Below are 27,814 nucleotides of genomic sequence, written 5' to 3' on the forward strand. Positions count from 1 at the left end.
CAAAGTCTAGCGCAAGCTGGACTCCAAGGTATTGGTCCAATGTGGGTAGATTGGTAAAGCACTTCGTACCTTGTCCCAAGATTCGTAGGTTCGAGTCTCCTTCAGCCAGAGATCAGTGTTTATATATATATATATATATATATATATATATATATATATATATATATATATATATATATATAGCCAGAGATCAGTGTTTGTGTATATTTCGCCTGCTCTCGCGAATTAACAAGTCGGCCGTCTCCCACCGAGGCAGGGTGACCCAAAAAGAAAGAAAATCCCCAAAAAGAAAATATTTTCATCATCATTCAACACTTTCACCACACTCACACATAATCACTTTTTGCAGAGGTGCTCAGAATACAACAGTTTAGAGTATACACGTATAAAGATACACAACATATCCCTCCAAACTGCCAATATTCCAAACCCCTCCTTTAAAGTGCAGGCACTGTACTTCCCATTTCCAGGACTCAAGCCCGGCTATGTAAAATAACCGGTTTCCCCGAATCCCTTCACTAAAAATAACCTGCTCACACTCCAAAAGCTCGTCAGGTCCCAAATACAATTCGTCTCCACTCACTCCTATCTAACATGCTCACGCATGCTTGCTGGAATTTCAAGCCCCTCGCCCACAAAACCTCCTTTACCCCCTCCCTCCAACCCTCTCGAGGACGACCCCTACCCCGCCTTCCTTCCCCTTTAAATTTATACGCTCTCCATGTCATTCTGCTTTGATCCATTCTCTCTAAATGACCAAACCACCTCAACAACCTCTCTACGGCCCTCTGACTAATACTTTTATTAACTCCACACCTTCTCCTAATTTCCACACTCCGAATTTTCTGCATAATATTTAAAGGACACATTGCCCTTAGACAGGACATCTCCCCTGCCTCCAACTGCCTCCTCGCTGCAGCATTTACAACCCAAGCTTGACACCAATATAAATATATATATATATATACATATATATATATATATATATATATATATATATATATATATATATATATATATATATATATATATATATATATATATATATATAAATATATATATATATATATATATATATATATATATATATATATAGTATATATATATATATATATATATATATATATATATATATATATATATATATATAAGGGGTAGCAGTAATGTTAAATGATCAGTTATGGAAGGAGAAAAGAGAATATGAATGTGTAAATTCAAGAATTATGTGGATTAAAGTAAAGGTTGGATGCGAGAAGTGGGTCATAATAAGCGTGTATGCACCTGGAGAAGAGAGGAATGCAGAGGAGAGAGAGAGATTTTGGGAGATGTTAAGTGAATGTATAGGAGCCTTTGAACCAAGTGAGAGAGTAATTGTGGTAGGGGACTTGAATGCTAAAGTAGGAGAAACTTTTAGAGAGGGTGTGGTAGGTAATTTTGGGGTGCCAGGTGTAAATGATAATGGGAGCCCTTTGATTGAACTTTGTATAGAAAGGGGTTTAGTTATAGGTAATACATATTTTAAGAAAAAGAGGATAAATAAGTATACAAGATATGATGTAGGGCGAAATGACAGTAGTTTGTTGGATTATGTATTGGTAGATAAAAGACTGTTTAGTAGACTTCAGGATGTACATGTTTATAGAGGGGCCACAGATATATCAGATCACTTTCTAGTTGTAGCTACACTGAGAGTAAAAGGTAGATGGGATACAAGGAGAATAGAAGCATCAGGGAAGAGAGAGGTGAAGGTTTATAAACTAAAAGAGGAGGCAGTTAGGGTAAGATATAAACAGCTATTGGAGGATAGATGGGCTAATGAGAGCATAGGCAATGGGGTCGAGGAGGTATGGCGTAGGTTTAAAAATGTAGTGTTAGAGTGTTCAGCAGAAGTTTGTGGTTACAGGAAAGTGGGTGCGGGAGGGAAGAGGAGCGATTGGTGGAATGATGATGTGAAGAGAGTAGTAAGGGAGAAAAAGTTAGCTTATGAGAAGTTTTTACAAAGTAGAAGTGATGCAAGGAGGGAAGAGTATATGGAGAAAAAGCGAGAGGTTAAGAGAGTGGTGAAGCAGTGTAAAAAGAGAGCAAATGAGAGAGTGGGTGAGATGTTATCAACAAATTTTGTTGAAAATAAGAAAAAGTTTTGGAGTGAGATTAACAAGTTTAGAAAGCCTAGAGAACAAATGGATTTGTCAGTTAAAAATAGGAGAGGAGAGTTATTAAATGGAGAGTTAGAGGTATTGGGAAGATGGAGGGAATATTTTGAGGAATTGTTAAATGTTGATGAAGATGGGGAAGCTGTGATTTCGTGTATAGGGAAAGGAGGAACAACTTCTTGTAGGAGTGAAGAAGAGCCAGTTGTGAGTGTGGGGGAAGTTCGTGAGGCAGTAGGTAAAATGAAAGGGGGTAAGGCAGCCGGGATTGATGGGATAAAGATAGAAATGTTAAAAGCAGGTGGGGATGTAGTTTTGGAGTGGTTGGTGCAATTATTTAATAAATGTATGGAAGAGGGTAAGGTACCTGTGGATTGGCAGAGAGCATGCATAGTTCCTTTGTATAAAGGCAAAGGGGATAAAAGAGAGTGCAAAAATTATAGGGGGATAAGTCTGTTGAGTATACCTGGCAAAGTGTATGGTAGAGTTATAATTGAAAGAATTAAGAGTAAGTCGGAGAATAGGATAGCAGATGAACAAGGAGGCTTTAGGAAAGGTAGAGGTGTGTGGACCAGGTGTTTACAGTGAAACATATAAGTGAACAGTATTTAGATAAGGCTAAAGAGGTTTTTGTGGCAGTTATGGATTTGGAAAAGGCGTATGACAGGGTGGATAGGGGGGCAATGTGGCAGATGTTGCAGGTGTATGGTGTAGGAGGTAGGTTACTGAAAGCAGGGAAGAGTTTTTACGAGGATAGTGAGGCTCAAGTTAGAGTATGTAGGAAAGTGGGAAATTATTTCCCAGTAAAAGTAGGCCTTAGACAAGGATGTGTGATGTCACCGTGGTTGTTTAATATATTTATAGATGGGGTTGTATAGGTAGTAGGTTGGTAGACAGCAACCACCCAGGGAAGTACTACCGTCCTGCCAGATGACTGTGAAACAAAAACCTGTAACTGTTTTGCATGATGGTAGGATTGCTGGTTTCTTTTTCTGTCTCATAAACACGCTAAGATAACAGGGATATCTTGCTACTCCTACTTACACTTTGGTCACACTTCATAGACACGCACATGCATATATATATATATACATACATCTAGGTTTTTCTCCTTTTTCTAAATAGCTCTTGTTCTTTTTATTTCTTCTATTGTCCATGGGGAAGTGGAAAAGAATCTTTCCTCCGTAAGCCATGCGTGTCGTATGAGGCGACTAAAATGCCGGGAGCAATGGGCTAGTAACCCCTTCTCCTGTACACAATTACTAAAAAAGAGAAGAAGAAAAACTTTATAAAACTGGGTTGCTTAAATGTGCGTGGATGTAGTGCGGATGACAAGAAACAGATGATTGCTGATGTTATGAATGAAAAGAAGTTGGATGTCCTGGCCCTAAGCGAAACAAAGCTGAAGGGGGTAGGAGAGTTTCAGTGGGGGGAAATAAATGGGATTAAATCTGGAGTATCTGAGAGAGTTAGAGCAAAGGAAGGGGTAGCAGTAATGTTAAATGATCAGTTATGGAAGGAGAAAAGAGAATATGAATGTGTAAATTCAAGAATTATGTGGATTAAAGTAAAGGTTGGATGCGAGAAGTGGGTCATAATAAGCGTGTATGCACCTGGAGAAGAGAGGAATGCAGAGGAGAGAGAGAGATTTTGGGAGATGTTAAGTGAATGTATAGGAGCCTTTGAACCAAGTGAGAGAGTAATTGTGGTAGGGGACTTGAATGCTAAAGTAGGAGAAACTTTTAGAGAGGGTGTGGTAGGTAAGTTTGGGGTGCCAGGTGTAAATGATAATGGGAGCCCTTTGATTGAACTTTGTATAGAAAGGGGTTTAGTTATAGGTAATACATATTTTAAGAAAAAGAGGATAAATAAGTATACACGATATGATGTAGGGCGAAATGACAGTAGTTTGTTGGATTATGTATTGGTAGATAAAAGACTGTTGAGTAGACTTCAGGATGTACATGTTTATAGAGGGGCCACAGATATATCAGATCACTTTCTAGTTGTAGCTACACTGAGAGTAAAAGGTAGATGGGATACAAGGAGAATAGAAGCATCAGGGAAGAGAGAGGTAAAGGTTTATAAACTAAAAGAGGAGGCAGTTAGGGTAAGATATAAACAGCTATTGGAGGATAGATGGGCTAATGAGAGCATAGGCAATGGGGTCGAAGAGGTATGGGGTAGGTTTAAAAATGTAGTGTTAGAGTGTTCAGCAGAAGTTTGTGGTTACAGGAAAGTGGGTGCAGGAGGGAAGAGGAGCGATTGGTGGAATGATGATGTAAAGAGAGTAGTAAGGGAGAAAAAGTTAGCATATGAGAAGTTTTTACAAAGTAGAAGTGATGCAAGGAGGGAAGAGTATATGGAGAAAAAGAGAGAAGTTAAGAGAGTGGTGAAGCAATGTAAAAAGAGAGCAAATGAGAGAGTGGGTGAGATGTTATCAACAAATTTTGTTGAAAATAAGAAAAAGTTTTGGAGTGAGATTAACAAGTTAAGAAAGCCTAGAGAACAAATGGATTTGTCAGTTAAAAATAGGAGAGGAGAGTTATTAAATGGAGAGTTAGAGGTATTGGGAAGATGGAAGGAATATTTTGAGGAATTGTTAAATGTTGATGAAGATAGGGAAGCTGTGATTTCGTGTATAGGGCAAGGAGGAATAACATCTTGTAGGAGTGAGGAAGAGTCAGTTGTGAGTGTGGGGGAAGTTCGTGAGGCAGTAGGTAAAATGAAAGGGGGTAAGGCAGCCGGGATTGATGGAATAAAGATAGAAATGTTAAAAGCAGGTGGGGATATAGTTTTGGAGTGGTTGGTGCAATTATTTAATAAATGTATGGAAGAGGGTAAGGTACCTAGGGATTGGCAGAGAGCATGCATAGTTCCTTTGTATAAAGGCAAAGGGGATAAAAGAGAGTGCAAAAATTATAGGGGGATAAGTCTGTTGAGTGTACCTGGTAAAGTGTATGGTAGAGTTATAATTGAAAGAATTAAGAGTAAGACGGAGAATAGGATAGCAGATGAACAAGGAGGCTTTAGGAAAGGTAGGGGGTGTGTGGACCAGGTGTTTACAGTGAAACATATAAGTGAACAGTATTTAGATAAGGCTAAAGAGGTCTTTGTGGCATTTATGGATTTGGAAAAGGCGTATGACAGGGTGGATAGGGGGGCAATGTGGCAGATGTTGCAAGTGTATGGTGTAGGAGGTAGGTTACTGAAAGCAGTGAAGAGTTTTTACGAGGATAGTGAGGCTCAAGTTAGAGTATGTAGGAAAGAGGGGAATTTTTTCCCAGTAAAAGTAGGCCTTAGACAAGGATGTGTGATGTCACCGTGGTTGTTTAATATATTTATAGATGGGGTTGTAAGAGAAGTAAATGCGAGGGTCTTGGCAAGAGGCGTGGAGTTAAAAGATAAAGAATCACACACAAAGTGGGAGTTGTCACAGCTGCTCTTTGCTGATGACACTGTGCTCTTGGGAGATTCTGAAGAGAAGTTGCAGAGATTGGTGGATGAATTTGGTAGGGTGTGCAAAAGAAGAAAATTAAAGGTGAATACAGGAAAGAGTAAGGTTATGAGGATAACAAAAAGATTAGGTGATGAAAGATTGAATATCAGATTGGAGGGAGAGAGTATGGAGGAGGTGAACGTATTCAGATATTTGGGAGTGGACGTGTCAGCGGATGGGTCTATGAAAGATGAGGTGAATCATAGAATTGATGAGGGAAAAAGAGTGAGTGGTGCACTTAGGAGTCTGTGGAGACAAAGAACTTTGTCCTTGGAGGCAAAGAGGGGAATGTATGAGAGTATAGTTTTACCAACGCTCTTATATGGGTGTGAAGCGTGGGTGATGAATGTTGCAGCGAGGAGAAGGCTGGAGGCAGTGGAGATGTCATGTCTGAGGGCAATGTGTGGTGTGAATATAATGCAGAGAATTCGTAGTTTGGAAGTTAGGAGGAGGTGCGGGATTACCAAAACTGTTGTCCAGAGGGCTGAGGAAGGGTTGTTGAGGTGGTTCGGACATGTAGAGAGAATGGAGCGAAACAGAATGACTTCAAGAGTGTATCAGTCTGTAGTGGAAGGAAGGCGGGGTAGGGGTCGGCCTAGGAAGGGTTGGAGGGAGGGGGTAAAGGAGGTTTTGTGTGCGAGGGGCTTGGACTTCCAGCAGGCATGCGTGAGCGTGTTTGATAGGAGTGAATGGAGACAAATGGTTTTTAATACTTGACGTGCTGTTGGAGTGTGAGCAAAGTAACATTTATGAAGGGATTCAGGGAAACCGGCAGGCCGGACTTGAGTCCTGGAGATGGGAAGTACAGTGCCTGCACTCTGAAGGAGGGGTGTTAATGTTGCAGTTTAAAAACTGTAGTGTGGAGCACCCTTCTGGCAAGACAGTGATGGAGTGAATGATGGTGAAAGTTTTTCTTTTTCGGGCCACCCTGCCTTGGTGGGAATCGGCCGGTGTGATAATAAAAATAAATAAATAAAAAAGATGGGGTTGTAAGAGAAGTAAATGCGAGGGTCTTGGCAAGAGGCGTGGAGTTAAAAGATAAAGAATCACACATAAAGTGCGAGTTGTCACAGTTGCTCTTTGCTGATGACACTGTGCTCTTGGGAGATTCTGATGAGAAGTTGCAGAGATTGGTGGATGAATTTGGTAGGGTGTGCAAAAGAAGAAAATTGAAAGTGAATACAGGAAAGAGTAAGGTTATGAGGATAACAAAAAGATTAGGTGATGAAAGATTGGATATCAGATTGGAGGGAGAGAGTATGGAGGAGGTGAATGTATTCAGATATTTGGGAGTGGACGTGTCAGCGGATGGGTCTATGAAAGATGAGGTGAATCATAGAATTGATGAGGGGAAAAGGGTGAGTGGTGCACTTAGGAGTCTGTGGAGACAAAGAACTTTGTCCTTGGAGGCAAAGAGAGGAATGTATGAGAGTATAGTTTTACCAACGCTCTTATATGGGTGTGAAGCATGGGTGATGAATGTTGCAGCGAGGAGAAGGCTGGAGGCAGTGGAGATGTCATGTCTGAGAGCAATGTGTGGTGTGAATATAATGCAGAGAATTCGTAGTTTGGAAGTTAGGAGGAGGTGCGGGATTACCAAAACTGTTGTCCAGAGGGCTGAGGAAGGGTTGTTGAGGTGGTTCGGACATGTGGAGAGAATGGAGCGAAACAGAATAACTTCAAGAGTGTATCAGTCTGTAGTGGAAGGAAGGCGGGGTAGGGGTCGGCCTAGGAAAGGTTGGAGGGAGGGTGTAAAGGAGGTTTTGTGTGCGAGGGGCTTGGACTTCCAGCAGGCATGCGTGAGCATGTTTGATAGGAGTGAATGGAGACAAATGGTTTTTAATACTTGACGTGCTGTTGGAGTGTGAGCAAAGTAACATTTATGAAGGGGTTCAGGGAAACCGGTAGGCCGGACTTGAGTCCTGGAGATGGGAAGTAAAGTGCCTGCACTCTGAAGGAGGGGTGTTAATGTTGCAGTTTAAAAACTGAAGTGTAATGCACCCTTCTGGCAAGACAGTGATGGAGTGAATGATGGTGAAAGTTTTTCTTTTTCGGGCCACCCTGCCTTGGTGGGAATCGGCCAGTGTGATAATATATATATCTATATATATATATATATATATATATATATATATATATATATATATATATATATATATATATATATATATATATATATATATATATATATATATATATATATGACAGTATATATATATATATATATATATATATATATATACATAGGGAGGTACCACCTCTAGAACTGTCCTGAGGACCCTCGTCCTCAGATAAAAGAATAAACTTGCTTCAGGGAAAACTCAAGGTTCTCCCTGAAGCTGTTTGAGAATTTTCTCCTACCACCCCCAATATATAATATATATTTTATTTAAAGGCAAAATATATTGACAAAACATTCACAAAAATACAATGGAAAGTAAAACAACATAGATAACAACTCAGAGCTACATCTCGAATACTTCGTCCAGCTCCCCGGCGGTGGGCCGCTTGCCCAGAATGCTGCAGGCATTTCCTCTCTGGATCGCGACACTGAGTCTCTGAAAGAGGAAGATGGTCGCCCTGTGGTCCTTGGTTTCTATGATGAGCTTTTCACACAGCTCTTTGAGGAACTTTAAAGCACACTTGCCCATGCTCCAATGGTATCCGACCCTTTTGGGATGAAGTTTTAGCAAAGGGAAATGTCTTTATATTTGCGGATCTTCTTGGTCTTCCTATTGCTGGCAGCTCCACCCCCTTCCACTACGGAGTATGGCAAGTAGGTGTCTGCTAATGTGGCAGCACAGGTGTGGTCCCAGGCAATCTGCTTTCCATCCTTCCAAGGTAGCATAGTGGCTCCATCAGGACGCTTTTGACTTCCATCAGACCTCTGTATTTGGGGTTCCCGTTGAGCTGGGCAGCGGGCTGTGGCGAGGATTCTCTTTATGATGTCACTGGCTTCCTCATGTCTAGCATTCTTCCCTTCTGCTGTGTGACATGCGAGAGCATGATGTCCGAATTGATCAACCGTCGCCCTGCCGCAAATACACCTATGTTCGGTGAGGATGGGGGCGGCTAGGCGAAGAGCAACACCAATCCGAATGGCCTGTGGGTCGAGTCGAGTGCCCAGGAAGGAATTGGAAACAGCTTGAAGGAAATCTCCTGAGTGTGATGCCTTCACCACCAGGAGATGAGGTTTGTCCCAGTGGGACTGTTTGTGCTCTTTGGGAGGAGCTGGTCTACTGGAGAAGTCTGCAAGCGTGTCCCACCGCATCGCTGCTTCAGTAAACCTGGGGTCTTGAGCTCCTACCACGTCTCTCAAGCTTTCAGGGACAATCTTCTTGACTAATGCACTGGAAGTCAAACACGAAGTCAGAAAAGCAGGTAAAGCTACAAGCGTTGCTTTGCGCACCCTTATACCTCCCAGTCGCACTGGGAGGGTTGCCTGATCCCATTGCTGATCCTTTAGTGATAGGTTTAGTGACTTTTTAAAGGTTGATCTCAGGTGTGCGTCATATTCGTAGAGTGTTGGGTTGTCAAAAGAGGGTGAACCCCTCAGGAAGTAAGTGAGTCTTGGCATAGTAAGACACCTGGTGAGGAGATACAGAGCATCATAGGCATCAAGATTGCTTATTCTCTCCTCGATTCTCATCAAGTCATTCAATTTGTCCTTGAGGACAGTGTCGATGGCTTGGTGACCAACGGTGCTCCGAAGAGGGTACTGTTGGACGGAGTGGTAGTAGAGACTTCTGGAAGGATTCTTCACACGGCATTGAGTATTTCCTGGTCCACTGTGATGATTTTACACTTGGAGGGTTTGAGGATGAGTCCCAAATCTTCTCCCTGTGTTTTCACCAGTTGTAGGTCCTCTAACAGGGACTCTTCAGTACCTGCCAGAGTGCCATCATCCAGGTACCAGATGCTGAGTTCGCTGCGTAGGCTGGAAGTTAGTTCTCTTACTGCCAAGCAGAAGAGAAGCGGAGCGAGTGGGTCACCCTGCTGAACACCCTCTGATGAGAGAATTTCTTGTTCTCCAAACAAAAGAATTGAGTGAACATTAAAATGGTATAAAATACCGACAGATTGTTAGGTAAGACACATATGCAACAGTTAGGTATCTTTATTTCGAAATAAAAATATTTCGAAATAAAGATACCTAACTGTTGCATATGTGTCTTACCTAACAAAAGAATTGAGGGTTTGCTGTAGCCGGCTGAAATGAAGGGAAAAAGGCTGGGGAACCGATCCTGAACTCCCGGCAAGACAACATCTCTCTTCACCATATTAAAGGCATTTCTTAAATCAAGTTTGACTATGGCCTTCTCTTCTGGTAGGTCCCAGATGTAGGCCCTTGCCGCATGAGCTGCGGCTTCACTGCCTTGAGAGACCCCAAAGCCCAGTTGGTGTGGCTGGAGTAAACTGGCAGCTTCTAGGTAAATGTTTCTTATTGTTGCTTTGGCAACGAGATGGCGAAGAGTGTTTCCAACCGCAATGGGTCTGATTCCCCCATCCTTCTTTTTCAAAGCACATAGTGAGGCTCCAAAAAAGAAAGGTTTAATTTCTTCTGGGATTCACCCAGCAAGGCTGTTGTTGATGAAAGTTGTTAACTCGGTGAGAAGAATTGATGCAGCTGTACCTAGTAAGTATATATGAGTGGGCTGAGTGCTGAAGTTACTCTGCTGAATTGAATATAATTAGCAAATAAAAAGCAAACAAGCAAGTACCTGGGCACAAAAATTATGTTAATTTTAATTTCTCAGTTGCAATCAAGGATGCGAGAGAGCATCTGCTATTACATTACAACGAACACTGTTATGATTAATACTAATAACATAAGGTTGGATACAGAGAGCCCACCTTATTATCCCAGCATTTTTTTACTTCTTACTATTAACGTAGGTAAGAAGGTTGTCGTCTTAGAATACAGACAGTAGTAATTTTAAATTGAAAATCCCCAAGTATACAGGAAAATGCCTCTTTCGCATTCATGGCATAGTTTTTCCTGTGATGTTTGAATTTAGAGGAAAAATAACATATAGGACGGAGTATGTCAGTGGTTGATGACATCTGCTGAAGCGTAGTACCAACTGCGCAACTATTCACATCTGTGCACAAGAAAAAGTGTTTGCTAAAGTTATGGCTCCTCAAGACAGCAGCAGAGGAAAGCAAGCGCTTTAACCTAGCAAACGACGCTGTGCAATCTTGAGACCAATGAAAATTTGCAGCTGGTGAGCTCAGTAAGAGGAACAATGATCTGATAAAAATTAGGACAAAACCTGCGGTAATACCCTGCTATACCAAGGTATCTCTGGACTCCCATCCTGTCTTGTGGTAATGGAAATACTGACATAGCACGAACCTTTGCCTCAGTGGGAGCAACCTCACCTTGACCTATGCAAAAACCTAGATATGTTATCCTGGCTTCTCCAGAACTACACTTAGCCAAGGTCAGACTGAAGTTATAGTGTGCCAATCTCTCAGTACTCTGAGATGTAATAAGTGTTGCTCTCAGTCATGACTATCAACCACTAAATCGCCCAGGTATGCTTCGACTGCATCCAAATTGTAAGTCAACTCGTTCATCGGACATTGAAAGGATGACACAGCATTACATAAACTAAATGGTGTGATGAGATAGTTGAACTATCCCACTTGAATAGTGAAGGTGGATATTTCCAGAGCACACTAAGTGGGACTTGATAGGATCCACGTAGGAGAACTAATCGGCTAACAAGCAAGGCTCCCGACACCAGTAAGGTCTTCAGTGCATGGTATAGAGTATCCATCTGGTAAGGAAACTGCATTCACTTTACGATAATCAGCGCACTTCCTGAAACTACCGTCAGGGTTGAGTAATGAAGTGCAAGGTGAAGCCCATGGCCTTAAACTACTCTCTATCAGTCCATGAAATAACAGAAAGTCAACTTCATTTCTCAGTGTTTTAAGTTTTGTTGGACTCCTCCTATACATCAACGTCATGAACTCCCAGAGTTCAGTGTTTAGGAACATCGCTGAACAAACCAGGGTACTTCAGTATTATGTGGTTAATATCACAAAGTTACTGAAAAATACTGAGTGATTGTTGTGTCAATGAATTTTCTAAATGCACATCTATACCTCTAGAGATGTCAGGCAGACTGACGTGTTCTTCATCTGTCCTATGAAGAACAGTTACAGCTGGTAGGGGACTAGCTAGTAGGCCTGGAGCTGGTTAACGTGGTATACATGATTTGGTTTCCTCTTACCAGGTGTACGTATAAATAATTTACATCACTAAGACTTTTGATAACATCTAGGGGACCATCATATCTGGCGTGTAGAGCATGACCTTGTACTAATTTCTGAGCCATCGCCTTATCACCAGCTTTAAAGGAACGAGAGACAGTATAATGTTTGTCAGGAAAGAGGACCAGTGCTTCCTGGCGTGGGTCTTGGTCGTGTGATGACACAGCTGGAGAATGTGGTCATCTGACCAAGAACTTTTGATGGCTTCCAGGTCCACATCTTCAAAAATCATTGTTATGATTATAACCATTCATCTTTTATACAAAACACAAGAATGAGGGAATCTGTAAATATAGGCGAGGGGAACAAGGACGGGACCATGATAGGAAGGAAAAGAAGTAGTGGTAGTGGGAAGGTTGTAATGGAAGTAGTAGAATTACTAGTAGTACTACTGTTAGTACTGCTAGTAGCACTACTAAAATTAATATTTCTAGTAGTACTACTACTTCCACTACTAGCCTATCAACCTTCCGCTTTTTCCTCCTATCCTTATCCCGTCCTCGTCCCCCTCGCCTATATATGCTGGCTCCATCACTCTTATGTGTTAGTGTGACTTTGTAAATGGTCCTGGTCTGACCGAAACGTCGTCCTAAGCTTCTTTTTCTTATGTGCAGGTCAGTTGTGTATTTACCCTTTATATGGAATACAAAAAATTAAAGAGAAGAGCTAAGACTGCCACGAATACCACTTATTTCTCCACTTGATATATCTAGCAATGATATAAACTTTGTGTTAAATACTGTTTATTAAACTATTATTGTAATATAAAATATACAATTGGTGTTTTTTTAGTTTTCTGAAAGAGATTCAAGAGATAAAGAAACATTTATTTAAGGCAGGGTGATCCAACCTCTTCCACACCGTAAGCCACTTCAGCACTGAACTTATAAGTCGAGGACCACAAATTATATATGAATGAAGATGAAGAGAGGGAGGCAATCGCCGGAGAGGTATACCACCATCTTTTAGGATTGATGAAGAGCAGAGTGTGAGTATGGAGGAGGTGCGTGAGGTGTTACGTAGAATAAAAGGGGGTAAAGCAGGTGGAACTGACGGCATTATGACAGAAAAATTAAAAGCAAGGGGGAATATAGTGTTGGAGTGGTTGGTACTTTTATTTAATAAATGTATGAAAAGGGGAAGGTTCCTAGAGACTGGCAGAGATCATGTATAATTCCTTTATATAACGGAAAGAGAGACAAAAGAGACTGTAAAAATTATAGGTGAATACGTTTACTGAGTATACCAGGTAAAGTGTTTGGAAGGGTTGTTATTGAAAGAATTAGAAGAAACTCAGAGAGCAGGATTGCAGATGAACAAGGAGGCTTTAGAATGGGTAGGGGATGTGTAGATCAATAAGCAAACAATATTTAGATAAAGATACGGCAGTTGTTATTGCCTTCATGGATTTAGAAAAGCCATATGATAGGGTAGAAAGGGGAGCAATGTGGCAGATGTTGCAAGTGTATGGGATAGGTAGTAAGTCACCATAGTTTCTGTATTGTATATTGAAGTAGCTGCTGAATTATTTGCTGTACTATATAAACTATTCACTTTTCCTCTAATTACTGAACTAAGTTCTGTACTAGTTACAGTATAAACTGCTGCAATAGCTGTTGCAGATATTATGGCAGAGCAGTTCAGTAAGCTTCATTGTGGGTTCACACAACTTGTGTGGAATAAGTGTAGCCCAAGTTAGACCACAGACTTACGATAGAGAGAAATGGGGCTAGTTGACCGTCATAGGCCTGGCGGGTATCTGAGGATGAGGATGACTGGAATACTTTCCACTAGAGGGCGGCAAGGGTGCGCATTCAGGGTAGACCCAAAAATGTGAATGTGAAGAAGATAGGGCTTCATCGGGCTTACATCGCTGGACACTGTCATGGACACGAAGTATAGAATGACGTGGACAATGGATAATGGATGGGTTAAATAATTCCTATCATAGATGTGCAAGATAACGCTTGGACTATGGGACCATGCGGGTAATGTAGTTAATACTGCACCGCAGCTGCACAGCTGATAGGAACAACAGGGGAGCAGTTACTAGACTGTCCACATATCAATGGACGGCGAACACATGTCGAGCAGCAGGGCTCATGTTTAACAGTAAATGACAGGAATAACTTGGAATAAGGTCGGTGTTAGTGGCGAGGCAGCAAAACATCGCTGCTTGAGGGAGCCATCAGTTGCTAGGCAACAGGGCGTCAAGGGTGTCAGTGACCTCAGCATTATTCTCCCCTCAAGGGAGGTTCCTTGACTCTAGAGAGGGGCTCTTGATCTAGGGAATTGGATCTGTGCTCCAGTTCCCTGAGTTGAGCCTGAATGCCTTCCCTCCCCCCACATGCGCTGTATAATCCTATGGGTTTAGCGCTCCCCATGATTATAATAATTATAATAATCAGCATTATCCATGCATCACAAGACTGTCTATATATCTTGCACGCTTCATTATGCTGAATGTAGCGTTGAGTACTGGCAACATGGCACAGGCCTCAGAGTTAGGTGAGGCTCAATGTAGCACAGCTGTTTAATATTGCTGTGGCGGTCCCTCCAGCTCGGCAGGACAGACTATAGTCCGATACAGAGAAACACAACAGCATGGGGCAGTTGGTGTACTCCAGAATACTGTGTCCAGTATAAAGAGGCAAGAACCCTTCACTCGGCCAGAGGTATATCACAGTTGTTAGCATGTGATATACCTCTGGCCGAGGAAATGCTTTGCAGCAGTGCAAACAGCACACTGCAGCTCTAGAGGTACGTTTGGGTGTTGCGGCTGTAGCAATGTCAGTAAGTTTATTTATGTAGAGACACACATAAATACAGTTACACAAATTATCATATATGTATAGTAACATATATGTAAATTAACTTGGATAACCCCAATAAAGAGTTAGACAAAGTGATTTATTTTCTTTGTTGTTGGGTTTGTCGTGGAGAGAGCAATATGACACTGTATTATGATTGGCACAGACACTGCTAATGTTTCTCCTTGCAACACTTTATACACAGTTGATTGTGAGACCGTGCTCCGGCAGAAATGTATAATCCTTCTGTGCCACATGACACTACATAGTGCTGACTGAGCATTCGGACGCATTTATTCGTTGCCAGCATGACGCCATGGGCCGTCATGGGCCGTCATCCAGAGGAAGGGATCATGAGGTCTAGTGAATTGTCCTCTAGAGGGCGGCATAGGTGAGCATTGTTACAAGGCCCACAAACATAGTTTCAAACGAGAATTCATTAGGCTTACAACTAGCTGCTGTCCTAGCTGCTGCACTGCCTGGTGTGATAACTGCAACCTTAGCTGCCTTTCTGAGTGCTGTGTTACTTGCTGTACTAGCTACTTTAGTTGTACTAGCAGCTGCGCTAGCTGTTATTCTGGGTATTGTTCTAGGTAATGTCCCAGTTGAGCTGTTATTCCAGGTTATTTACTAATTGCTGTATCAGTTACAGTACTACCTGCTGTACTAATATTTGCTATGCTAGTAGTTGTAAAAGTTTATGTACTAGCACTGTTGAGGTTCTAGATGCTATATTTTGTCTTCTAATAACTGCTGTACTAGTCCTAGTGAGGTACTAGCAGCAGTACTAACTTTTGTACCAGCTTGTACACTAGCTGTTTAACTAACTTATGTAATGGCTCTTGTACTAGCTGCTGGAAACAATAATAAACTAGCATCCGTTCTAGCTTTTGTACTAGCTGTAGAGAAGCACTAGATGCTATATATGCTGATGTAATAACTATACTAGTACTAGTGATGTACTAGCTGCTTTACTATATGTATTACTAGCTTCCGTTCCAGCCGTTTTGCTAATGGATTAACTAGCTCTTGCACTAGTTGCAGTGAAAGCTAAATTACTTGCCTCTGTTCCAGCTTCTGAATTTGAGGTTGGAAAATAGCAGTTGCTGTACTTGCTAGCTGTACTTGCTCTGTAATACCTTGCTGTGCTAGCTGTCATATTAGTTACTCTATTAATACATGTACTAGCTTCTCTACTTACCGCTGTATTTGCCTCTTCACTAGCATTTGCGTCAGTATATACGTGTAAGTTGTTGTATTCTCTACTATTCCTTTTGCTATTCTAGCTGTTATTTTGTCTGCTGCAATAGCTGATGTATTAGATGTTAAACAAGCGCTATTGAGGTGCTAGTTGCTGCACTAACTTGCTGTACCAACTACTGTAGTAGCTGCTGTACTAGCTGTTATAATAGCTGCTGTCCTTTCTTCTGAGGAAGGTATAACTAGATTTTGTACTAGCTTCTGTTGTAACTGCTGTTCTTGCTGCTTTGCTAGTTGCTGTTTTTGTCGTTGTATTAAATGTCGTAGAACTGTAGCACTATCTACATTGTTTCATTAATAGGTGATTTAGTAGCTGCTGTCCTAGCTGCTGTACTAGCTGTTGTACTAGCTGTTGTACTAGCTGTTGTACTTGTTTCAATACTAGATGCTGCACTAGGTGATGTAATAGTTACCGGTATTAACTGTTGTATTAGCTTTTAGGCTAGTAGATGTAATGCTGGACTAATTGCTCTACTAGCTATTATACTAACAGCTGTTCTAGCTGTTGCACTGCCGCTGCACTAGCAGCTGTACTAGCTGCTGTGTTATTTGTTGTACTCGCTGCTGTACTAACAGTATATACATCACAAACCCCCGCTTTAACATATATCACAATAACAAAGGTAAACTCGTAAACTTTGACTAGTTAAAGTTAGGCCATTAGAATATTTACAAGCTCAGCTAATCCCAGTGCGTCAGTATCTTACGAGTCTCCTGGTAAATACTCTTAATATTTCTGTACTCATCGCAACTCACAGAGGCTCCACTCAGACAACATGCTCACAGGAACCATGTGATCACCGCAACTCACAGAGGCTCCACTCAGACAACATGCTCACAGGAACCATGTGATCACCGCAACTCACAGAGGCTCCACTCAGACAACATGCTCACAGGAACCATGTGATCACCGCAACTCACAGAGGCTCCACTCAGACAACATGTTCCCAGGAACCATGTGATCACCGCAACTCACAGAAGCTCCACTCAGACAACATGCTCACAGGAACCATGTGATCACCGCAACTCACAGAGGCTCCACTCAGACAACATGTTCCCAGGAACCATGTGATCACCGCAACTCACAGAAGCTCCACTCAGACAACATGCTCACAGGAACCATGTGATCACCGCAACTCACAGAAGCTCCAATCAGACAACATGCTCACAGGAACCATGTGATCACCGCAACTCACAGAGGCTCCACTCAGACAACATGCTCAAAGGAACCATGTGATCACCGCAACTCACAGAGGCTCCACTCAAACAACATGCTCAAAGGAACCATGTGATCACCGCAACTCACAGAGGCTCCACTCAGAAAACATGCTCACAGGAACCATGTGATCACCGCAGCTCACAGAAGCTCCACTCAGACAACATGCCAGGAGCCTCCCAGGAACCATGTGAGCACCGCAATTTACAGAGGCTCCACTCAGACAACAGGGGGGGAACCTCCCAGAAACCATGTGAGTACAGCAACTCACAGAAGCTCCACTCAGACAAAATGGGAGGAACCTCCCAGGAACCATGTGAGCACTGCAACTCACAGACGCTCCACTCAGACAACATGCCAGGAGCCTCCCAGGAACCATGTGAGTACCGCAGCTCACAGAGGCTCCACTCAGACAACTTGCCAGGAGCCTCCCAGGAACCATGTGAGCAAAAAACCACACACAAACACACCCTGCAGCCTGACCATTACCATCATAAAATCAGAAATATCTGCTACCTCAGCGCTGTGTCCCCACCTCCAGTCTGTCCAGTGACACTGTGACGTCACTTAGCGCTGTGTCCCCACCTCCAGTCTGTCCAGTGACACTGTGACGTCACTTAGCGCTGTGTCCCCACCTCCAGTCTGTCCAGTGACACTGTGACGTCAATTAGCGCTGTGTCCCCACCTCCAGTCTGTCCAGTGACACTGTGACGTCACTTAGCGCTGTGTCCCCACCTCCAGTCTGTCCAGTGACACTGTGACGTCACTTAGCGCTGTGTCCCCACCTCCAGTCTGTCCAGTGACACTGTGACGTCAATTAGCGCTGTGTCCTCACCTCCAGTCTGTCCAGTGACACTGTGACGTCAATTAGCGCTGTGTCCCCACCTCCAGTCTGCCCAGTGACACTGTGACGTCACTTAGCGCTGTGTCCCCACCTCCAGTCTGTCCAGTGACACTGTGACGTCAATTAGCGCTGTGTCCCCACCTCCAGTCTGTCCAGTGACACTGTGACGTCAATTAGCGCTGTGTCCCCACCTCCAGTCTGTCCAGTGACACTGTGACGTCAATTAGCGCTGTGTCCCCACCTCCAGTCTGTCCAGTGACACTGTGACGTCAATTAGTGCTGTGTCATCACCTCCAGTCTGTCCGTGACACTGTGACGTCAATTAGCGCTGTGTCCCCACCTCCAGTCTGTCCAGTGACACTGTGACGTCAATTAGCGCTGTGTCCCCACCTCCAGTCTGTCCAGTGACACTGTGACGTCAATTAGCGCTGTGTCCCCACCTCCAGTCTGTCCAGTGACACTGTGACGTCAATTAGCGCTGTGTCCCCACCTCCAGTCTGCCCAGTGACACTGTGACGTCAATTAGCGCTGTGTCCCCACCTCCAGTCTGTCCAGTGACACTGTGACGTCAATTAGCGCTGTGTCCCCACCTCCAGTCTGTCCAGTGACACTGTGACGTCAATTAGTGCTGTGTCCCACCTCCAGTCTGTCCAGTGACACTGTGACGTCAATTAGCGCTGTGTCCCCACCTCCAGTCTGTCCAGTGACACTGTGACGTCAATTAGCGCTGTGTCCCCACCTCCAGTCTGCCCAGTGACACTGTGACGTCAATTAGCGTTGTGTCCCCACCTCCAGTCTGTCCAGTGACACTGTGACGTCAATTACCGCTGTGTCCCCACCTCCAGTCTGTCCAGTGACACTGTGACGTCAATTAGCGCTGTGTCCCCACCTCCAGTCTGTCCAGTGACACTGTGACGTCAATTAGCGCTGTGTCTCACCTCCAGTCTGCCCAGTGACACTGTGACGTCAATTTGCGCTGTGTCCCCACCTCCAGTCTGTCCAGTGACACTGTGACGTCAATTTCCGCTGTGTCCCCACCTCCAGTCTGTCCAGTGACACTGTGACGTCACTTAGCGCTGTGTCCCCACCTCCAGTCTGTCCAGTGACACTGTGACGTCACTTAGCGCTGTGTCCCCGCCTCCAGTCCGTCCAGTGACACTGTGACGTCAATTAGCGCTGTGTCACCACCTCCAGTCTCTCCAGTGACACTGTGACGTCAATTAGCGCTGTGTCCCCACCTCAAGTCTGTCCAGTGACACTGTGACGTCAATTATTGCTGTGTCCCCACCTCAAGTCTGTCCAGTGACACTGTGACGTCAATTACCGCTGTGTCCCCGCCTCCAGTCTGTCAAGTGACACTGTGACGTCAATTAGCGCTGTGTCACCACCTCCAGTCTCTCCAGTGACACTGTGACGTCAATTAGCGCTGTGTCCCCACCTCCAGTCTGTCCAGTGACACTGTGACGTTAATTAGCGCTGTGTCCCCACCTCCAGTCTGTCCAGTGACACTGTGACGTCAATTAGCGCTGTGTCCCCACCTCCAGTCTGTCCAGTGACACTGTGACGTCACTTAGCGCTGTGTCCCCACCTCCAGTCTGTCCAGTGACACTGTGACGTCAATTAGCGCTGTGTCCCCACCTCCAGTCTGTCCAGTGACACTGTGACGTCAATTAGCGCTGTGTCCCCACCTCCAGTCTGTCCAGTGACACTGTGACGTCACTTAGCGCTGTGTCCCCGCCTCCAGTCCGTCCAGTGACACTGTGACGTCAATTAGCGCTGTGTCACCACCTCCAGTCTCTCCAGTGACACTGTGACGTCAATTAGCGCTGTGTCCCCACCTCCAGTCCGTCCAGTGACACTGTGACGTCAATTAGCGCTGTGTCACCACCTCCAGTCTCTCCAGTGACACTGTGACGTCAATTAGCGCTGTGTCCCCACCTCCAGTCTGTCCAGTGACACTGTGACGTTAATTAGCGCTGTGTCCCCACCTCCAGTCTGTCCAGTGACACTGTGACGTCAATTAGCGCTGTGTCCCCACCTCCAGTCTGTCCAGTGACACTGTGACGTCAATTAGCGCTGTGTCCCCACCTCCAGTCTGTCCAGTGACACTGTGACGTCAATTAGCGCTGTGTCCCCACCTCCAGTCTGTCCAGTGACACTGTGACGTCAATTAGCGCTGTGTCCCCACCTCCAGTCTGTCCAGTGACACTGTGACGTCACTTAGCGTTGTGTCCCCGCCTCCAGTCCGTCCAGTGACACTGTGACGTCAATTAGCGCTGTGTCACCACCTCCAGTCTCTCCAGTGACACTGTGACGTCAATTAGCGCTGTGTCACCACCTCCAGTCTCTCCAGTGACACTGTGACGTCAATTAGTGCTGTGTCCCCACCTCAAGTCTGTCCAGTGACACTGTGACGTCAATTAGTGCTGTGTCCCCACCTCAAGTCTGTCCAGTGACACTGTGACGTCAATTAGCGCTGTGTCACCACCTCCAGTCTCTCCAGTGACACTGTGACGTCAATTAGCGCTGTGTCCCCACCTCAAGTCTGTCCAGTGACACTGTGACGTCAATTAGCGCTGTGTCCCCACCTCCAGTCTGTCCAGTGACACTGTGACGTTAATTAGCGCTGTGTCCCCACCTCCAGTCTGTCCAGTGACACTGTGACGTCAATTAGCGCTGTGTCCCCACCTCCAGTCTGTCCAGTGACACTGTGACGTCAATTTGCGCTGTGTCCCCACCTCCAGTCTGTCCAGTGACACTGTGACGTCACTTAGCGCTGTGTCCCCGCCTCCAGTCCGTCCAGTGACACTGTGACGTCAATTAGCGCTGTGTCACCACCTCCAGTCTCTCCAGTGACACTGTGACGTCAATTAGCGCTGTGTCCCCACCTCAAGTCTGTGCAGTGACACTGTGACGTCAATTAGTGCTGTGTCCCCACCTCAAGTCTGTCCAGTGACACTGTGACGTGAATTACCGCTGTGTCCCCGCCTCCAGTCTGTCCAGTGACACTGTGACGTCAATTAGCGCTGTGTCACCACCTCCAGTCTCTCCAGTGACACTGTGACGTCAATTAGCGCTGTGTCCCCACCTCAAGTCTGTCCAGTGACACTGTGACGTCAATTAGCGCTGTGTCCCCACCTCCAGTCTGTCCAGTGACACTGTGATGTCACTTAGCGCTGTGTCTTCACCTCCAGTCTGTCCAGTGACACTGTGACGTCACTTAGCGCTGTGTCCCCACCACCAGTCTGTCCAGTGACACTGTGACGTCAATTAGCGCTGTGTCCCCACCTCCAGTCTGCCCAGTGACACTGTGACGTCAATTAGCGTTGTGTCCCCACCTCCAGTCTGTCCAGTGACACTGTGACGTCAATTAGCGCTGTGTCCCCACCTCCAGTCTGTCCAGTGACACTGTGACGTCAATTAGCGCTGTGTCCCCACCTCCAGTCTGCCCAGTGACACTGTGACGTCAATTAGCGCTGTGTCCCCACCTCCAGTCTGTCCAGTGACACTGTGACGTCAATTAGCGCTGTGTCCTCACCTCTAGTCTGTCCAGTGACACTGTGACGTTAATTAGCGCTGTGTCCCCACCTCCAGTCTGTCCAGTGACACTGTGATGTCACTTTGCGCTGTGTCTTCACCTCCAGTCTGTCCAGTGACACTGTGACGTCACTTTGCGCTGTGTCCCCACCACCAGTCTGTCCAGTGACACTGTGACGTCAATTAGCGCTGTGTCCCCGCCTCCAGTCTGTCCAGTGACATTGTAACGTCAATTAGCGCTGTGTCCCCACTTCCAGTCTGTCCAGTGACACTGTGATGTCACTTAGCGCTGTGTCCCCACCTCCAGTCTGTCCAGTGACACTGTGACGTCACTTAGTGCTGTGTCCCCACCTCGACTCTCTCCAGCGACACTGTGACGTCACTTAGCGCTGTGTCTCCACCTCCAGTCTCTCCAGTGACACTATGACGTCGCTTAACGCTGTGTCCCCACCTCCAGTCTCTCCAGTGACGCTGTGACGTCACTTAGCGCCGTGTCCCCACCTTCAGTCTGTCCAGTGACACTGTGACGTCACTTAGCGTTGTGTCCCCACCTTCCCTCCGTTCAGTGACACTGTGACGTCACTTAGCGCTGTGTCCCCACCTCCAGTCTCTCCAGTGACGTTGTGACGTCACTCAGCGCTGTGTCCCCACCTCCACTCTCTCCAGTGACGCTGTGACGTCATTTAGCGCTGTGTCCCCACCTCCAGTCTCTCTAGTGACGCTGTGACGTCACTCAGCGCTGTGTCCCCACCTCCACTCTCTCCAGTGACGCTGTGACGTCACTTAGCGCTGTGTCCCCACCTCCAGTCTCTCTAGTGACGCTGTGACGTCACTCAGCGCTGTGTCCCCACCTCCAGTCTCTCTAGTGACACTGACGTCACTTAGCGCTGTGTCCCCACCTCCAGTCTCTCTAGTGACACTGTGACGTCACTTAGCGCTGTGTCCCCACCTCCAGTCTCTCCAGTGACACTGTGACGTCACTCAGTGCTGTGTCCCCACCTCCAGTCTCTCCAGTGACACTGTGACGTCACTCAGTGCTGTGTCCCCACCTCCACTCTCTCTAGTGACGCTGTGACGTCACTTAGCGCTGTGTCCCCACCTCCAGTCTCTCTAGTGACACTGTGACGTCACTCCTCTACAACGTCCACCAGAACACTGACATTATTTATAAACTTACAGAGCACTTTTCTCCCACTAAAAAACATCTTACATTATAACGCGAGTCATAACACTACGTAAGTGCTGCCTGACACACACTTACTAATTTACCTTCTTACTGCATTTAACTTCTTAAAGTGTTTACCTGGAGTTTAACTGGAGAGAGTTCCGGGGGTCAACGCCCCCGCAGCCCGGTGTGTGACCAGGCCTCCTGGTGGATCAGAGCCTGTTCAACCAGGCTGTTACTGCTGGCTGCACGCAGTCCAACGTACGAGCCACAGCCCGGCTGGTCAGGTACTGACTTTAGGTGTTTGTCCAGTGTCAGCTTGAAGACTGCCAGGGGTCTGTTGGTAATCCCCCTTATGTATGCTGGGAGGCAGTTGAACAGTCTCGGGCCCATGACACTTACTGTATGGTCTCTTAACGTGCTAGTGACACCCCTGCTTTTCATTGGGGGGATGTTGCATCGTCTGCCAAGTCTTTTGCTTTCGTTGTGAGTGATTTTCGTGTGTAAGTTCGGTACTAGTCCCTCTAGGATTTTCCAGGTGTATATAATCATGTATCTCTCCCTCCTACGTTCCAGGGAATACAGGTTTAGGAACCTCAAGCGCTCCCAGTAATTGAGGTGTTTTATCTCCGTTATGCGCGCCGTGAAGGTTCTCTGTACATTTTCTAGGTCCTCAATTTCACCTGCATTGAAAGGTGCTGTTAGTGTGCAGCAATATTCCAGCCTAGATAGAACAAGTGACCTGAAGAGTGTCATCATGGGCTTGGCCTCCCTAGTTTTGAAGGTTCTCATTATCCATCCTGCCATTTTTCTAGCAGATGCGATTGATACAATGTTATGGTCCTTGAAGGTGAGATCCTCCGACATGATCACTCCCAGGTCTTTGACGTTGGTTTTTCGCTCTATTTTGTGGAAGGAATTTGTTTTGTACTCTGATGAAGATTTAATTTCCTCGTGTTTACCATATCGGAGTAATTGAAATTTCTCATCGTTGAACTTCATATTGTTTTCTGCAGCCCACTGAAAGATTCGGTTGATCTTATTAATCTTACTTGGCAAAAAGCTCTAGCTTCTTTTTAAATGAAAAAAAAAATATGAATTACTGCTTTTTTTACGAAAATTTTTAAGTGTTGCATCGGATTAGCTTCAACCCTTCCCGTAGCTCGATCCCGCAGCTCGGTCGCTAGCGCACTCACCTCACACTCCGGGGTTCGCATCTCCTCCGGTACGGCTGAGAAACATTAGGGATGTGTTTCCATAAGACTCCTGCTGTCCATGTTAACCATCAGTGTAAAATGGGTACCTGGGTGTTAGTGGACTGGTGTGGGTCGCATCCTGTGACAAAACTGACCTAATTTGCCCGAAATCCTCAGCATAACAAGGAACTTTCTATATAGTAGTATGTCACTGATGTCAACTATGATCTGTATACCTTGTACATGTACTTGTAGACATAAAGATATTGTTATTATTATTATTATTATTATTATTATTATTATTATTATTATTATTATTATTATTATTATTATTACTATTATTATTATTTTTTTTTTTATTATCACACCGGCCGATTCCCACCAAGGCAGGGTGGCCCGAAAAAGAAAAACTTTCACCATCATTCACTCCATCACTGTCTTGCCAGAAGGGTGCCTTACACTACAGTTTTTAAACTGCAACATTAACACCCCTCCTTCAGAGTGCAGGCACTGTACTTCCCATCTCCAGGACTCAAGTCCGGCCTGCCGGTTTCCCTGAATCCCTTCATAAATGTTACTTTGCTCACACTCCAACAGCACGTCAAGTATTAAAAACCATTTGTCTCCATTCACTCCTATCAAACACGCTCACGCATGCCTGCTGGAAGTCCAAGCCCCTCGCACACAAAACCTCCTTTACCCCCTCCCTCCAACCCTTCCTAGGCCGACCCCTACCCCGCCTTCCTTCCACTACAGACTGATACACTCTTGAAGTCATTCTGTTTCGCTCCATTCTCTCTACATGTCCGAACCACCTCAACAACCCTTCCTCAGCCCTCTGGACAACAGTTTTGGTAATCCCGCACCTCCTCCTAACTTCCAAACTACGAATTCTCTGCATTATATTCACACCACACATTGCCCTCAGACATGACATCTCCACTGCCTCCAGCCTTCTCCTCGCTGCAACATTCATCACCCACGCTTCACACCCATATAAGAGCGTTGGTAAAACTATACTCTCATACATTCCCCTCTTTGCCTCCAAGGACAAAGTTCTTTGTCTCCACAGACTCCTAAGTGCACCACTCACTCTTTTTCCCTCATCAATTCTATGATTCACCTCATCTTTCATAGACCCATCCGCTGACACGTCCACTCCCAAATATCTGAATACATTCACCTCCTCCATACTCTCTCCCTCCAATCTGATATTCAATCTTTCATCACCTAATCTTTTTGTTATCCTCATAACCTTACTCTTTCCTGTATTCACCTTTAATTTTCTTCTTTTGCACACCCTACCATTATTATTATTATTATTATTATTATTATTATTATTATTATTATTATTATTATTATTATTATTATTATTATTATTATTATTATTATTATTATTATTACTATTATTATTATTATTATAATTATTATTATTATTATTATTATTATTATTATTATTATTATTATTATTATTATTATTATTATTATTATTATTATTATTATTATTATTATTATTATTACTATTATTATTATTATTATAATTATTATTATTATTATTATTATTATTATTATTATTATTATTATTATTATTATTATTATTATTATTATTATTATTATTATTATTATTATTATTATTATTATTATTATTATATAATGCAACTTCCGAGCGGGTTCAAACTTAATGTTTATGTTTGTTTTAGAACATTGGTCTCTTTGGAAGGTTTCAGTTAGGTTAGGACAGTATGTGTCCTAATTTGCAGTTCTGGTTTTAGAAGTTTTGATATTAATTTGATGATTTATGAATGTGTTTACTAATTACTATTGTACTCCTGCGTTGTTTACATGGTAATCTGACTCCGGCTACTGGTAAGGCTTCTTCAATTACCATACCCCTTTTGTTAATTCTCTGTCAGAGTGACGTTAGTGACTCTTGTTTTCATTCCCTCATGACTCACGAAATGGTAATGACACGATTGTAAACAAACCATGCCACGGGTGGGGTTAGAACCCGCGATCAGAGAGTCGGTCTGGGGTTTTGTGATTCACTGATTGCAGGTTCTAACCCCACCCGTGTTATGGTTTGTTAGCAATCGTTTTATTACGATTTCGAGAGTCATGTTGACGGCTTTGAGGAGACTTGAGCTAGAGGTCGTCACGGCCATGCTAGCGGGAGATTCATCTGTAAAAATTTGCATTTGTGGACACACTGGTGCATATACTAACCTTCCCATGATGTAGAAATATACCTGGTTGGATGAATCTTATTAGGTTAGGTTAGGTAGAGATTTGCCGGTACTTCTGGCCCGGGTCTTTTCCAGATGGTGACCCGGCGGTAATGAATCTTACTGAAGCTAACTGGCCCAGTGGCTAACGCGACGGTCTGGAGTTTTGTGACTCTCTGATCGCGGGTACAAACCCCATCCGTGGTATGGTGTGTTTGCAATTGTGTCATTACGATTTCGTGAGTCGCGTCGAACTAGTTACTGCGGCTAGCAGCATGGCCATTTGATTAACCTTCAATTTACAGAGTGATCGTACTGCAAGATGTGTCCCTATATCTCACTGATGTTGTAGAAATTTAATTTGACTTAAACTAGTTACTTTCAACTGATTAACTGTAACAGGTTGACATGCAACTATTGCTTAGTTTGTATTTGATTTACTAGCCCAATTTCCGTACAAGTAAAGTAGTTTTTATGACATCTATTTGCTAACTATTCTATGACACGAGAGTGACTTAATTCGTAAATACAATACTTAAAACCCAATCTGATCAAGATCATATTTGTTTCTTTGGGTTTTAAAGCTCCTTTAATTTACACAATGAAAATTTACAAGCCCTGAAGACTGAGTAGATTGTTTAATGTTTACTGTATCCCAATGTTTATGTATCCTAACTCCCATTTGTTTTAAGTCTCAGTTCGAAGAATTAATAAGTCCACTTCTTGATTATTGATATTATCTACATTAGGAAAGTTCTGTATTAATGCAAAGGCACTTGCCCCTTTAACGTAACTTAGTTATGTTTATAATGCTAGTTCTAGTAACCTTGAACCTTTCTCAAAACTCCTCCCAATTTTCTAAATTGAAAAACATTGTGTAGACATATATCAAATACTTTTGGCTAGGTGACGTACATTATTATTTGTCTGTTGTACCGCGCCACTAATGTGTCTTACAGACATGTTAACACCAACTATTTTATCTTGATAATCGTCATAAACATAATGGAAATGAATTTCAACCTCATTAGCAAAATTATTAACTAATCAGTTTCATGTTGTTGATGTTCTGATTTGTAGGCAACAGAAGGATCAATACAAATATCCAAACATTTCTCAAGAGGTTTTGTGATATGACCTTTATTGTGTATTTATGTGTTTTTATAGTCTGAAGTGAATCCTTTGTGGAATTATGCTTCACGGATCCTATCTCATCTCCTGCCATGTTAAAACTGTATTTTGAAATTACTTTTCTTATATCTATGAATAATGAGAAGTTTATTACGGAAACAAGTCTCCGAGATGGTAAAGTTCACACAGGATTTATTCGTCTTTAATCTTGTTTTTACGTTGTTATTAATGTTACCTCCTTTTCTTTTACGTATATTTATTAGTAGTGACACGGAATCAATTTGCAGGAGGCGGATTACTAAGTTCAATAAATCTATCCCTGTATATGATTCATAATTTTTGTGAAAATCATAAACAATCTGAATTATTTTCTCTGCTGTTGAACTGGATGTATAATTATCCTGAATATCATTACCAAATAGAGAAAAACATTTCAGCTAGACGATATTTCCTGTTCCAAATGTCTTTTAGAACTAAATTACTATGAATGACAGCAGCTCCG

The sequence above is a fragment of the Cherax quadricarinatus genome, chromosome 59 (assembly GCF_038502225.1).
Source record: "Cherax quadricarinatus isolate ZL_2023a chromosome 59, ASM3850222v1, whole genome shotgun sequence".
NCBI classification, from domain to species: domain Eukaryota; kingdom Metazoa; phylum Arthropoda; class Malacostraca; order Decapoda; family Parastacidae; genus Cherax; species Cherax quadricarinatus.